Genomic DNA, 15,909 nt, shown 5'->3' with positions numbered 1-15,909 from the left:
AAGGAAACACACTTAGATATAATGTTGTAAGATGAAAGAATATTAAATACAAAGAGAATATTCTAAAAGCTTACAGAGGGAAATAATAGATCATCTACAAAAGAATAAGACTGAAATCAGGTTGACCAACAGTAATGCTAGATGCACAATACAGTAGAATTTTAATACATTAAAGAAAAATAAGTTAAATAAATAAGAAAGTAAATCTCAGACTTTGACATCAAGTTAAAACTTCACTAAAATATGAGGGTATAATAAAAATATTCAGACATACTAGACCTCAGAAAATTTTCAACACCAAGATCCACCTTGAAAATACTTTCAGAGAAAGTATTCAAATAATATGAAGAGAAAATTTGGGAGATATTTCATGAGTTATGGATTGTAAAAGAGATGACTCATAAAGTTTTTGTTGTTCATTTTTCAAGCAGTAAAACAAAGACAAGTAAGAACCAAAATAACAAAAGAAAATGTATCTACTAACAACCTATAAGTAAAATTCTAGACAACATCAATATGATGTAAGGTTGGAGGGGATAATGTGCCAGGTTATCTTTTTAAATTTTGATGAACTTAAAAATTCAATAAAAGTGACTAAAAATGAAAAAGATTTTGAGTTGAGTAACCACCATAAGGAAAAAATTATAAGGTGTAATTTTTTTAACTATAGAAGAAATTTTGAACTATTCAGTGGAAAACACAAAAAAAATAAAGAGAGAGAGAGAAAGGGAAAGAGAGAAAGTAAGGGGAAAATATAAAATGAGATGAAAGAAGTAAGTTCAAACAAAGTAATTACAATAAATGCATATGGGTTAAGTTCACCAATTAAGAGACAGTAATTCTTAGACTGGATCAAAAATAAAACCTAACAATATATTGTCTAAAAAGGATACACTTAAAACAAAAGACACAGAGAGGCTGAAAGTAAAAGTAAGGAAAAGATTGGCCAGGCGAAAATGGATCAAAAGATACCCAAAGTAACAATCCCAATACATAACACAATAGAGTGAGATGAAGAGGACAGTTATGTACTGGTAAAAGGAATAAAAAAAAGAAAATATATCATCATAACTTACTTGGACCAATAAAACTACCTCAAAATAGAAAAAGGAAAAGTAAGAGAATTTAAGGCAGAAAAATCAACAGTTACAGCTAAACGTTTTAGCACATTCTTCTCACAAACTACTAGATCAAGTGAACAAAAATTAAACAGAGATATGAAAAATATAAACAATTTAACTGATAAGTTCAAGCTGTTAGACATATCTAAAATTCTGTACCAAATGGAGAATGCACATGGAATATTTACAAAAGCAAATCATGCATTTGTCACATAATAAACTCTAAATTTAGGCCTAAATAAATCCTAAACAATAAGTACTATAATTTGCTTTCTTTCTTATAATATGATAAAATTATATTAGGAATATAGTAATTGATTTAAGAACTAAAATATTTTAGAAACTAATAACATATTTCTAAATAATCTTTGCAACAAAATGGAAATCACATAAAAAATTAAGGGTAGAGAGAGGTCGCCATCACCATTGATAAGCGTTTTACATAATCTAAGACTTCTAAAGAAATAGAATAAACTCCAAGACTGACCCCAAATAAACTCCTATTTCCTTGGATTTTTCAAACCCCAAATGTTTTATGGAACTGGTTGAGAATGCCAAAGGCGATGGCAAACAGTCTCCTTTTAGTAGGGAAGACACCTGAAGGTTGCGTCCTCCTACCAATATGCTTTGAAAAAGATCAAACCAGTCTTATAAATAGATGTACTGTAATCTACGTTCCTACAAACACTTTTAGAACTTTCCCTTTCTTTGAGGTTTTTCACAGAAATTCCTATTTCTTGATGGTTCAATACAATATTCTAGATAAGCTATCATGCCGTAGTTTTGATGTCAACTAATAGCAAGTGAAAATTAGTTTCACAAAAATCAACAACAAAAATGCATTTAATACTTGAGGATTTGGTCACATGTGAAAATCTCAAGGACATTTTTACTCTATGAAGAATAAAGAAAAGGGTGTGAAAAGAATATTTAAGAAAGAGAATAAGAGGAGAATAGGAAAAGTAAAGAAGTAAGAAGTGGAAGGCAGGCAGGTTGGCCAAATCCTGAAAGAAACCCTTAACAGCATAAAACCCTGATGAGACCTGTGTTCATTCATTCATCTTTATCTTCCTTCCCTCTTTCTTTCTCTGTCTCTTTTTTTTTTCTTTTGGACATAGGTTTTTTAAAAAAAATACATTTTATTTATTTTTTCACTGAATTTTTACACTGAAGTATATCAACAATTATAGTTGATATACAATTTTATATTAGTTTCAAGTATACAACACAGTGGTTCACCAGTTACCCACATTATTAAATCCTCACCCCAAGTAGTACAGTTACTATCTATCAACACAGAAAGATGTATCAGGGACATCCGTAGCCTCCTACAGAGCAAAGCTCACTTTTACTACACTCGTGTTAGTTCTCTAAGGGGTAGATTCAATTTCAAGGTATAGTTTAAAGCTGTGCACTTGCCTCTGGGGGCTGAAAATCCAAAAATAGGGAGTTCATTGTGTCCTCAGTTTTCACTTGAGAGTTTGGCTTCCTGGACCTGAACCTATGTTACAAACTACAGGTTGCCAGACCAGAGAAATGGAAGGTCTTGGTTTCATTAGTATTAAAAGCAAAACAAAGATGGTGTTACACGTGCATAATTTCTTGAGAGGCAGTCAGTAGGCTAATTTTGTGATGGCCACACATACAAGTATGAATTAGGTAGGACCTGCTGTCATTTCCTTCTCAAATAAATAACTGCTGAGAACCATAAATCACTCATATTTTAGTTTGGCTGAGTATGTGTTTTTTTTCCAAAAATTGATAGGAGTAGCTGAAACTGCTCCACTAGTTTCTGAAGGGAACAATTAAACCTGGTGTTAACCTTCTTAATGTATTGTACACAGTACACTGGACCCACATAGCACCAGAATTTATGATCTTTACCTAATTCACTTCTATTTCCAAACTGGAGAGGCTTTATACCTTTAACAACTGTAGGTACCATTCTGTAACTATGACACCTTCCTGGCAGTTTGAAAGAGTTGGGGTTTTTTTTGTAATTCTTAACAACCAGGAAGTGATTTTAGTATAGAATGACGGAAAATAATTTAATGATTGCGATTGCCAATGGGTTTCAGCCCTGAGCAAGTTGGCTATGGATTCAATGTGACCAAAGAAATTGACAACAAAACGTTCTTGGGGTGAAAGGGTTATAACCAACTTTATTTCCAGGTGGCAGGTCAGTCACTAGAATCCTGTTCACTCAGAGCGAGTCTGTGTGCAGCAAGCTGGTCTCTGCCTCTGGGTCCCTCTGGACAGCTGTACTGCCACCACTCCAGCCTCTGCTCTGCTCTCCTGTAGCCTTGCTGCCCTGCCACCATGTCACGTGGAGAACACTGGGCGGAGCTCTTTATATAGCGTCAACAGCCATGTATTGCCCACAGGTGTGCAGTGAGCTAGTCAACCAGGGCCAGGTGAGAATCCTGGCCACAGGAACTCTCCTTTTATACACAATGATATTTTATATATACATAAGTAAATATATCGCACTTCCTTCATGGAACTCATCCTAAAAAGCACCTTTGTGATAGCTATCTACTCCCAAAGAGTTATTTGAACCTTTTAAAAAATGATGTGAGAAAACTTAACAAAACCATCTGTTGGTGATGATTATCTGTGACTGTGCTGAACACACCCTGGGCTGTCCTACACTGAGGAAAGCAAATGATCTCAAGCACTGTCCTGTTAGTGACCTAAAATTACAAATTCAAACAACCAGTCTCTCTCTGAAAGAGAAGTGGATTTTCCCCCACCTGCTCCTCCTTCCCGAAGAAAGCCGACAGAAGGGCAGGTAGATACAAGATGTGTATTTAGGATTTTAGTAACCAGAGGCAAGGCAGGTATGCCCTACATTACTGTGCAGCAGAGCAAGCTGCCTGGGTCTCTCTAGAACATGCTCACCTGAACACGGGAGACCTAGGCTCTGGACTCATTCTTGGTCCTGATGGTAAGCTGGAGGCACAGCACAGTGAGGGACAGTCCTTCTAAGTTCTGCCTCAACCACTGGGGAAGCTGTATAAATCTGCCCCTGAAGAGACCACACTGGGGAAAAACTGTCCACCTTCCTCTCTGGATGCTACGGTATGAGTAAAAGGAACAAATTTAGGAGTTGGTTCTTCTTAGATACTCTCTGTCAAATGACAAGGGCTAGTCTCAGAATGTGTTGCATGCTATTTCCAAGCGAAAGAATTTCATTTCTCTTTAAAAGACTCCAGAAAGCATACAAATCCACCCTAGCTAGAGGATACTTAAGGTCTAGATTCTTCTGGACGTGAAGGTTGCATCCTCCTATCATCCTACTTTGAAAAAGATTAAACCAGTCTTGTAAATAAATACACTGTAATCTCATTTCCTCCTAACATCCAGGATGTGGTCAGTCTAATACTGATAGTCATATATAATCAGTGATCCTGAAGACAGTCTTTACACTTCTCACAGAAGGTGAGAGCCAGGTCTGCCTCTTAAGCACATAGGACACGATTCTCTGTTAATTAAACTGTCCTGATTTAATATAGAAGACACAGGTAAATTTATGCCCCCACCCCACCTCCATGGCCCTGCAGCTCACTTTCAGAATTGCATTCATTCTGCCATTACTCACCTTAACCTTCTTTCATTTTACCTTCCTCTCACTCTTTACACTGGAATCATGGGTTGTTTCTCCCTAATGATAGTTTATTACTTGATCCCAGTTTCCCCAAACCATTAAAATTGTGTTATTTTCTTAATGGCTCACCAAAGCACTTTAGTCTGAACTATTCACATATACTTGGCATGCAATGAAACCCCACTGAATCGCTCTTGGAACAAGCTGTGGTACAGTCCAGTGTAGCTTTCTATTCTCAGTTGCCAGCACTCCCATGATCTGAAAAGCAAGTGTATAACACAGGAAGATTTCAAGGCCAGATTTTACATTAAATTAAAGAATCTGACAAGGCATTTCTCACCAAGGTGTAGTACAGGCAGAATGGAAGTCTGCCCCAACTTTTCAGAACCATGGGTAAAGTCTGGTAGGAGAAGCCAAACTAATTTGGGGCCATTTCCTCCTCCAAGCACAGTTACCATTCTATCATTGAAACATGGCAGAAGACAAATGGATATTGTTTGTGGACCTAAAATTTTTCATTTAAAATATCATCCTAAATCAATTGCTCAACAACTGAGACCATGAGAAATATCTTAATATAGCAAGACACCCTAAAACATACTTCTGTGAGTTTAAACAGCTTGAAGTCCATTAACAAAAGACAAACGAGCAAAAGAACTTAGGGTTCTTTGCTTTTATTTGAGATCAGCTGCCCGTCTTGCTCTATGCACAGGAGTGGAGACTGAGCTAATTTAATGGAACCAGTGGCAAGTTGTATTTGTGTAGTGTGAAGGGGATGGGTTTTCAGATAAAGTTGCTCTGAATGGAGATCGCTATGAGGAACACCTGGCTTGACTCCCAGCCATGCATTAGTCAGAAACTGAAGAACCACTTTTAGAACTACTAATGAGCCCCAGGTGAAAATGCTGTTAACTAGAAGCCTCCTTTTAAAAAAATTTCCAGTGTTTTGATTGATGATGAGCAAATTGTTTAGGATTCCTAATTTTCCATTACATTAAAACACAACCTTGGTTTTTCCTCCCAACTAAAATATTTTTGTCTTTGGATAGGGCAAATGCCTGCCATTCGTTACAGGAAAGGCAGTTTCCATTTGGGGAATCACTAGAGGAGATAGATATACTTGTGGTAGTTTAAGTCTGCAAAGTGTTTATGATCCAACAAAGTAAAATGGGAACTTTGGGGTTTAAGGTGGCCATTAAGCACATACTGTTGCATTTTCTTACGTTTACAACATTGTTAAATTTGATAAGATTTAGAATCTTCTAGTATTTCAAAAGAAATTGCCTATTTAAATTTGTAATTAAAATGCAAAAATGTTCAGTTACTGTCAAGTCTCAGGTGCTGAGAGACACTGGCTCTAAGGAAAAAGAACCAAAGCACAATTTATTGAATAGCATCACTTATTTAGCATGTATTTATGCACACCGTGTTAAGATATACTGTCTGGCCACCGGGTTTCAGCCCCAGGCAAGTTTGCTATGGATTCAATGGACCAAAGAAATTGACAGCAAAATGTTCTTTGGGGTGAAACGGTTTATTACCTGGCTTGTTCTCCAGCGGTAGGTTGAGCACTAACATCTCTGCCTCTGCCCAGAGCACTGGGCCGAGCTCTCTATATAACACAATAATAGCTTATTGCCTAAAGGTGTGGAAGCGGTAGCCTAGCAACAGGCCAGTTACATCATCAGGTAGTTCAAGTTCAGTGAGGATCCTGGCCATAGGAACCCCAACTTCCCCACACCTATTAAGATGAAATAAAAGCATCCATAAGGAATTCAGCCATACTCCACATTTTTAAGACCCAAGTTTTGTGGCTACATGGTAATATTTTGAAATTTTTTTTGTTTGACCATAATTTATTCAAAAGAATATTTATTTAATATTCATCATGTGTGGTGGAAAACATGGCAGTGAATTAGATAGGGTTAGTGAATTCTTGGAGTTCAACTGATAAACATTGAAAAAAGAAACACAGAAAGTACTTTAACTAAGAACAAATAAGCCAAAAAGGAAATATCTAAGGTACAATGAGAGTGTATATATATATATATATATATATATATATATATATATATATATATATATATAGCAGTGGAACCTACTATTGACAGAAAAATCAGGTTCAACCTTCTGCTACAAGTGTACCTAATGGACTATTCATAGACATCTGGGATTGGTATTTCAGGGTTCCTCTTATTTGTTCTGTTTAAACATAATTTTTAAAAGTATGTTTTCATTTGCTAACATGGATCGATGTTTAAAAAATGAAGTGCTAACTTCAAAAAAAAGAAAATGGAGGAAATTTAAAATAACATAAAATCATCTTTCTGACTTTCATGATGTAATTTCTAAGACTCAATAAAACTCTCTTGATAGGTAAGGAAAATTATAACATTATCACAAACACAAGTAGTGAATCAGAACCAGGCATAAAGTGTCTTACAAACATTGAGTATATGTAGAATTTTAAAATGTGGATTTTATTTTGTAGATATGCAAGGAACATAAGCCTCAGTATTTCTTTTGATGGGGAAAAATCCCTAAGCAATAATTGCATAAAACTGTAATACATAGGCCCTGCCACTTAAAAAACTGCCACAACAATTTGAAAGGATAGTCAGAAGCACTGTATTAAGTACAGTAGGGAGTATTTTTAGTCTGGAGGGTGACAATGAAAGTACAATTAAAGTCAAAGCCAATTCGAAGAATGAAATGAGGATGTGTGGTGGCATAACTGCGACCATACTTCTCCCGCCAGAAATGACAATTTAAAAAAAAAAGGCAAACCATCTGAGGCAAATTATTTAACAAATTTATAACACACAACACAGGGCTGTCATGTCTGAAAGAGTGAATAAGGACATGAGCTTCCGTTTCCCTGGCTTTCGGTCTGAGGTGCTTTCTGGCCCACCGGGCAGGGAGGAGGATGCCTAAGTGGAACAGGTGTATCTCCTGAGATACTGAGACAGAGATGAGAACTCTCAAGGCTGAACCAACTGGTACCTGAGCATCAGGGTTTGAGAGAAGAGGGAGCTTTATACAAAAACAGAATTCTCCACATCATTCATCTTTTACTGTTGGCTAAATGCCAATGTACACATGTGTAGGGTGAAATTCCACACAACTGAACAAAGAACGACAAAAAGTCATAAGCTGAACAAGCCCAGAGCTCACACAAGACTGAGACATGTTCAAATGCTGGCTGGTCAGAGTAAAGAGTCCTTGTGGAAAACTCAGGACTTTTCATAAAGTCTCCAGAAGGGCTATGTCCCAGAGTAAAGACTATGCTAAACTTTCTCTAGTGAAGATTAAAAACAAACCTCAAAAGGATCAAGTGGATCCATATGCAACTGCATGTCAAAGTAAGTCATCATTCTTTTAGGAAAGACAACGAAATCCAGCATGCAGCAATGTAGTATCTACAACATCTGTATTCTGCTTGACAACTAACGGAAATGCAAAGCAGCAGGCAAATGTGACCCATAACCCAAACTGAAACCAGTCAACAGAAACAAGCAGGAATAAAAGAAATGATGTATTTTGCAGCAGGGACTTCAAAATAGCTACTATAAATATGCTCAAGGATTTATAAGAAAACATGAATATAATAATGACAAAGATTAAAGATATAAAATGAACCAAGTGGAATGTCTAGAGATAATATATGTGAAATACACAACTACACAACTAAATCACTGGATAGGAGAAGAGCTTATTAGACTCTAGAGAAGAAAAAAATCAGGGAGCTTGAAGACAATAGAAATTTTTCAAGTGTAAGCACAGAGAAAAAAACTAAAAAGTTGAACAAAACCTCAAAATGCGTGGAATGGTATAAAGTGGGTTGTGATAGTTATAACTGAAATCCTAAAGGAAAGAAGTGAGGAGAAGGTTCAGAAAAATTACATTTAGAGAAAAAAAACCCAAAAAATTCCAAATTTTATGAAAAATTTAAACATACAAAACACAAGTCAGAAGGTAAGAAAATAACATCTTTAAAGTATTATATTGATAAATTCTAGCTTAGATGTAGAAAGTTGGAAAGAGCATGTCCTGCCAATGGGTTTCAGCCCCAGGCAAGTTCACTATGGATTCAGTGTGACCAAAGAAAATGACAGCAAAACGTTCTTGGAGTGAAAGGGTTATACCCAACTTTATTTCTAGGTGGCAGGTCAGTCACTAAAATCCTGTTCACTCAGAGCAATTCTGCATGCAGCAAGCTGGTCTCTGCCTCTGGGCCCCTCTGTCTGCACAGCCAGCCGTCCTATGGGCCCCTCTGTCCTAACAGCCATTCAGCACAGCCATCCTCCGGGTTTCTCTGCACAGTCATCCTGCACAGCCGTCCTCTGGGCCTCTCTGCACAGTCATCCCACACAGCTGTCCTTTGGGCCTCTGTCCTTGGTGCTGCCACCACTCTAGCCTCTGCTCTGCTCTCCTGCAGCCATGCGGTCCTGCCACCATGTCACATGCTCAGAGCACTGGGCAGAGCTCTTTTTATAGAGTCAACAGCCATGTATTGCCTGCAAGTGTGCAGTGAGCTAGTCAACCAGGGCCAGGTGAGAATCCTGGCCATAGGAACTCTCATTTTATCCACAGAGCACCACTCCTATGCTCACAACAAAAAAATATCTGGATAATTTCCAAAATTGTAACTTTCCTTGAACCCATAAGAAATGAAGACCTGGGGTAACCAATTGCTCTCTCATCTAAGAAAATGCAAGTACCTCCACAAACAGGCTTACTAGGGGCAGAGTATGGGAAGAAGGCAGAGCTACCAAAGACACTGGCAAAATTTCAGCTAAAATATTTGACATGTTACTAAAGGCCAAGTGAGGGCAGGAATTAAAGTATACATACTCAAGGATCACAGTTACTAAGGGAATTTTCACCCACTCACAGACTTTTCTCCATAGGTTTCACTCACAAGAAATACTGAGGCAGGATAAGTGACCTAAGAAAGGCTCCTTTGCGTATATGTCTGGAGAAGAAGAACAGCTGCCAGTTTGGAAAGACAGGAAGCCTTACCTGAATTCTTTTTCCAATGGGACAAAAAGCCTTAAGTCATTAGGAAAAGAGCAGAAAGCTGTCATCCCCAGGGCCAAGGCCAGGTCTACGGTAAGTGAGGTGCCTAGGTGGCAAAATATAAGAAGGCATTCACTCCCAGGTTTGTACAGTGCTAACCTCATACCTGCACAGACCTGTCAATAATGGTCCCTAGATGCCTCACATGCTTGACCAGGTCCCAACCATTCACTGACATCTGTGGAAACCAACTGCATCTGGGGAAAAGAAACTGAAGAAAAACTACTCCCCTGCAGGAGGAGTGGAAAACTAGCATGGATCCAGAACAAAATAAAGCCTCTAACACTTAACAGGGACAAAAGCACTGAGGAAGTCCTAACCCTGAGATGTGGAGCCACAGGGCCTGCCTAAGAATGAGGCGGAACCAGGACAACAAATAATGTCTACCATTCTTCCACCACCAAGCTAGCAAGCCTTAAATAATAGGTAACATTAATCTATCACTTCGAGACAAAGCTTGGAGAGAGATTTCTGAAGTGCAGGCTTACAGGAAAATCTACAGCTAGGAGTTGAACAAAAAATTGAGAAAAACCTAACAGTGACCTAGTCCTCACTCTGAGCCCAAAGTGAGCTAGAAATACTTGAAGCCAGTGCTTCATTAAGAGTAATCATAGCAACACCCAAACCAACCTCAGCTCCCTAAACTAGGACTTAAATTCCCACATAAGGACCTAGCAAAAGAAGGTCTGTGCTTATTTTCAGGCACAAATATTAGTTTTCTCAGCTCTGTTATCTTACATATGATGTCTGGATCTCAATAAATTAATGTGAGACACCAAAAAAGGGAAAGGGGGAAAAAATACCCAACAGCCTGACTGTCAAGAAACAAAATAATCAGCAGACCCATCCTCAGGAGAGATGTTCAACCTGTTAAACAAAAAGTTTCAATGACTCTGATTCAAAATGAGATACCAGAACACATCCATCAAAATGGCAAAAAATTTTAAAATAACTAATAATACCAACTAACCACATCATTATTTTAATGTAAATGGTGCAAACACTCCAATTAAAAGTCAGAGATTACAAAAACCAACCCAACTATGTTGTTTATCAGTAATAAGCATTAAATAAAGACACAGATAAAAGTAAGGGAATAAAAAATGATATGCCATGAAAACACTAAACATGTGACAGCTGGAATGGCAATTTTTATGAGACAAATTAGGCTATATGTTACATCAAGAAGAAACAATACAGGTTTAACTAATTCCTAAGAAAATCCCAGAGATTTTTATTGTACATATAGGCAAGACTATTCTAAAAATGTATATGGGGAGACAAAGGAACTAAATAGCTAAAATAATATTGACAAAGAAAGTCAAGTCGGAGGAATCAGTCTACTTACATTCAAGACTTATATATAGCCACAGTAATCAAGACAGTCTAGTACTGGAGGAGGGGTAGACACATAGATGAACAGCTTACACACACATATACAATAACACAAAATTGGTTAGTGTTACCATTTTTAAGTGTGCAATTCAGTGTCATTAATTATATTCACCATGCTGTGCAACCATCACCACTATTTCTAGAATTCTCCCATCACTTCAAAGAGAAACTATAGCCATTAACCAGTAACTTCCCATTCTCCCCTCTGCAGCACCTGGTAACTTCTAATCTACTTTTTGTCAATTTGAATTTTCCTGTTTTAGATGTTTCATATAAGCTGAATCATATATTTATCCTTTTGTGTATGTCTTATTTCACTTAGCATAATGGTCTCAAGTTTCATTCACGTTATAGCATGTATCACAACTTCATTCCTTACTATGACTCAGTAACATTCCATTGTATGTCTGTTTTGTTTATCAATTCATCTGTTGGACACTTGGTTGCTTCAGTGTTTTGGATATCATTAGTTACGCTTCAATGAGCATTTGCATGTGCATATCTGCTTCAGTCCTGTTTTCAAATATGTATATATATTTTTAAGTTTTTTTTAAAGTTAAAATTAAAAAAAATAAAACTGGTTCAAATACATAAGATGACTGGCAGATAATGCAACAAAGAACTAGGCAAACAGAATAGTAATGAACAGCAAATAAACATAGCCAAAGGGCTTAGCATTATTAGTAATCAAAGAAATAAAAAACAAGAAAATAAGACATACATACTTACATGCTATTCTTTCTACTTGGAAAATTCATTATGTCACCTAAAAACTGATACACACTTATGACTGACTACTTATTTTTCCTTGTCTCCTTCTGTTCCCTGAAAGGTTGTAAAAGCAATGATAGTCCAGTATCAATGAGTACATCTAGCAGGAAGATCTTGGTTTCTAAATTGCATTCTCTACTAAAGGAACTGAACTTCTTGGGAAAATGGCTAATTCTAGGGCTGGGGAAGGGAAAGTACAAGATGAGCCTAGCACATCTTGTGCAAAAAATAAGTAAGGAAGGATTCAAAGAATGGTGGGACATCTCCATGGGTCACAGGAGACAACTCAAGGGGCTCCCCATGGACAAATCTGTGACAATTTGATAATCAAAATAAGTAGTCAAAGTAATGAATTATTACTGACTTGAACAACCAAAAAGAATCAAGGAGACTCTACTGGTGTGTGTGTGTGTATGAAGAAGGAGAGAAAGGGAGAGAACAAGATTTTCTGTCTCCTCCACACCTCTCTGGATAGAAGGCCTTTCTTCTTTTCTAGGTAAGTGATCATAGAGCAATAGGCATGCTCTGGGGAGGTACCTGAAATTCAGTATGTTTTGGTATTTCCAGTAAAGAATATCACAAGTTCACAAGCTGAGTACATGTAGTACTCTGACATTACAATATTATCTTTCATTTATGCAGGACTTTGCAATTTTCAAGGCTATTTTGATTTCTGTAATGAATATTAAGACATATGCAAGGTCAGTGACTATTCCCATCTTGCAAACTGGGAATAATGAGGCTCACAGAATCAAGTAAATTGCAATGACAGACTTACAGATTTTCTACCTCTTAGTCTATTGTATTACAAGAAATACATTCTATGGAACATCTGTCTTTAGAGATGGTGCACTTAGAGTAGTCAAGTATGCTTCATCCTTGTTCTTCACACAGCAGCAGCAGCAATGCCAAGTAGAGATAATCTGGCCTCGTGGGCCTGAGCAAGTTTAGAATTCAAAGGCCATGCTTCTTTTCTGCCACTGATTTACTCTGTGGCTGCCTGATAAAAGTGTGACACTAGTTTTCTCATCTGTTTTACAATAAAAAGGACAAGGCATGGAGCGCCATAATGTAAAGTTAAAAAGAAACAGGGTTAAAGCAGAATCTAAGAGCATAGACAGAATTCTTTTGCTTTTGATCTAATACTGCTGGGCTTTAAATGAGGATTTGCATGTGGCAGTTTGAATCTGAGTCTGGGTTATTTGCAATATATGAAACACAGAGAAAGAAGTGAAGTTTACATTTGCAATGAGATCTTCCTTGGAAGGAATTGAGACTGAATTACTATTTAACTTTCCATGTTTGGAAAAGGAACTGAAATAAGCACTTAAATCTCTTTCCTCCCATTTTTGTAATATGAGTCAAACTTCAGGAAAGCTCTCCCCTTCCCCTACACAAAGGAAATTTTTATGTTCCTATCTGGTGTAGAGCTATCTAATGACCAAAGAAAATCCCAAGATCTCTTTTCCTGGAAAAGCCCCCTTGTTTTAATGCAACAGTCAGCCTATTAGGGAGAACACAGCAAACTTAATTGGCGGGTGTGGAGCAGATGGTTCCTGGGGTCTCTTCATGCACCTGACATGGCTGAAACAGTTACTGAAAGGCCAACATGTGGTTTTTAAATCACAGGGAGCTGAATATTATGAAAACGCCACTCTTACAATTTGCGACATCATGTAGTATTTCACAAACTCTTATTTCCCAGATCTGTGAATAAAGGCATTCCAGAGAGGAACTGAAAACGTTCTTTATGATATTTATTCTGGACACTCATTTTCTCAATGAATTATCAATTAGCTCTCAACTTAAAAAAATTAGGACTTCTCAAATTTGTGTTGTACAACATGAGTATTCTAAAATACAATGTGTTCAGCCAAGTGCTTTCATATTCATTATCCATTCATTATTTTAATAAATCCTGTGCATCTCCAAAATACAAGATACCATAGGGAAACCAAAATATCAACCTAATCTCTTCACTTGTGGAACTTAAAATCCAGAAGAGCGGTAACACCCAGCATTTAATTTATCTGTAAAACCAAGACTGATGTAAGTGGCAGAAGAGAAGTATCAGTGCCTGGGGATGCAGAGAAGGATGAGATCCCCTGGGTTTGGAGGAACTGCTGAAAGCTTCATGGAGGAGATGACACTTGCCCAGAGCTTTGAAGGATAGGGAAGGTTTCACAGGTGAGGTCATAGGGTGTTGAGGTGGCAACAGCATAGGCAATGATGTCCAGAGAGGAACATGCATGGCAAACACACTGACAGTCAATCAAATCAAAATGGTACTGTTAATGACCACAGTGTCTTGCCAATGGGTTTCATCACTGGGCAAGTTCACTATGGATTCAACATGAGCAAAGAAATGGCAATGGAACATTCTTAGGGTGAAAGGGCTATACCCAACTTTATTCCCATTGTGGCAGGTCAATCACTAGAATCCTGTCCACTCAGAGCAAGGCTGCATGCAGCAAGTCTATCTCTGCCTCTGGGCCTCTCTGTCCCTGCAGCTGTCTCAGTCTCTGTCCTTGGCACTACCACCACCAGTCTCTGCTCTCCTGTGTCCATGCAGTCATACAGCCATGCCACTGTGTCCCCCAGAGCACTGGGCAGAGCTCTTTATATAGAGTCAATAGCAACATATTACCCACATGTGTGTAGTGAGCTAGCTGACCAGGGCCAGGTGAGAATACTGGCCCTAGGAACCTTCATTTTATTCACAATGGCAATCTATTGTACTCAGATTACACTGACCTATTTGATTTCCTACAACACACTAACCCCAGTGTTCCAGTAATTTTTAATGCTTAATGGTGTCATGTCATCCCTATTAGGGCTTCTTCAAATGAGTGAAACAATGAAAAAAAATAACAATGTCATTAACATTTAGTAAATATGAACAACCTTATTTAGAATGTAATAAAAACCTCTGTCTTGCCAATGGGTTTTAGCCCTGGGCAAGTTCACTATGGATTCAGTGTGACCAAAGAAATTGACAGCAAAACATTCTTTGGGGTGAAAGGGTTTATTACCCGGCTTGTTCTCCTGGCCGTAGGTCGAGCACTAGCATCTCTGCCTCTGTCCAGAGCACTGGGCCAAGCTCTCTATATAGCGCAATAATAGCTTATTGCCTAAAGGTGTGAAAGCGGCAGCCCAGCAACAGGCCAGTTACATCATCAGGTGATTTAAGTTCAGTGAGGATCCTGGCCATAGGAACCCCAACTTCCCCACACTCCACCAGTCCAGGATTCTCACCTTACAATCTACATGCTTTCAATCTTCCACAATGGAGCACTGTAACCAGATTCCACAATAGCATCAGAGGATAACAACAGAGATAATAAAAATTAAGATACAGCAAGATTTTGATACAAAAATTATAATAATCCTCAAGCCAGAGGAAGTTCCCAATCCATAAAGACTTTAGGGGTGATAAGACGTGTTTTAATGCTACTAACATAGGCAAATCTTGTCCATTAGGTAGGATGCATGCAAGAGAGTGGTCCTGTGATAGGACTGTAGCAGGAAGGTGGTCCCTTCCAGATTTAGTATACCATACTTTTACTCATTTCCCCATAGGGGTTCCTGAAGGGTCTATATATAGTGCTGCTGGAGGTGCATGCACTGGCCATAATGATAAAACAAAACTTCCCGGTAAGATGCTCTTAACTTCAGCTCAATGCTTCACAGCTGACATTCTTGTTCCACCTCCACCTGTGCTTCCTTCAGGAATTTGTCTTTTTCCTTGATGGCCTCATCCTCCTTCGGAACACCTGGCAGCACTGCTGTCTCGTCTCCAATGGCACCTTGCTGCCAGCACTCTCGTGCTGCCTCCTCCCGCATCAATGCCATCTCCTTCCTCAGGGAACCCACAGAGGTTTGCAGCTTGCGTTCTTGTGCCACCTCCTTCTGCATCAATACCATTTCCCTCCTCAT

The sequence above is a fragment of the Manis javanica genome, chromosome 2 (assembly GCF_040802235.1).
Source record: "Manis javanica isolate MJ-LG chromosome 2, MJ_LKY, whole genome shotgun sequence".
Lineage (NCBI taxonomy): Eukaryota > Metazoa > Chordata > Mammalia > Pholidota > Manidae > Manis > Manis javanica.
Note: the sequence above shows the minus strand (reverse complement) of the source record.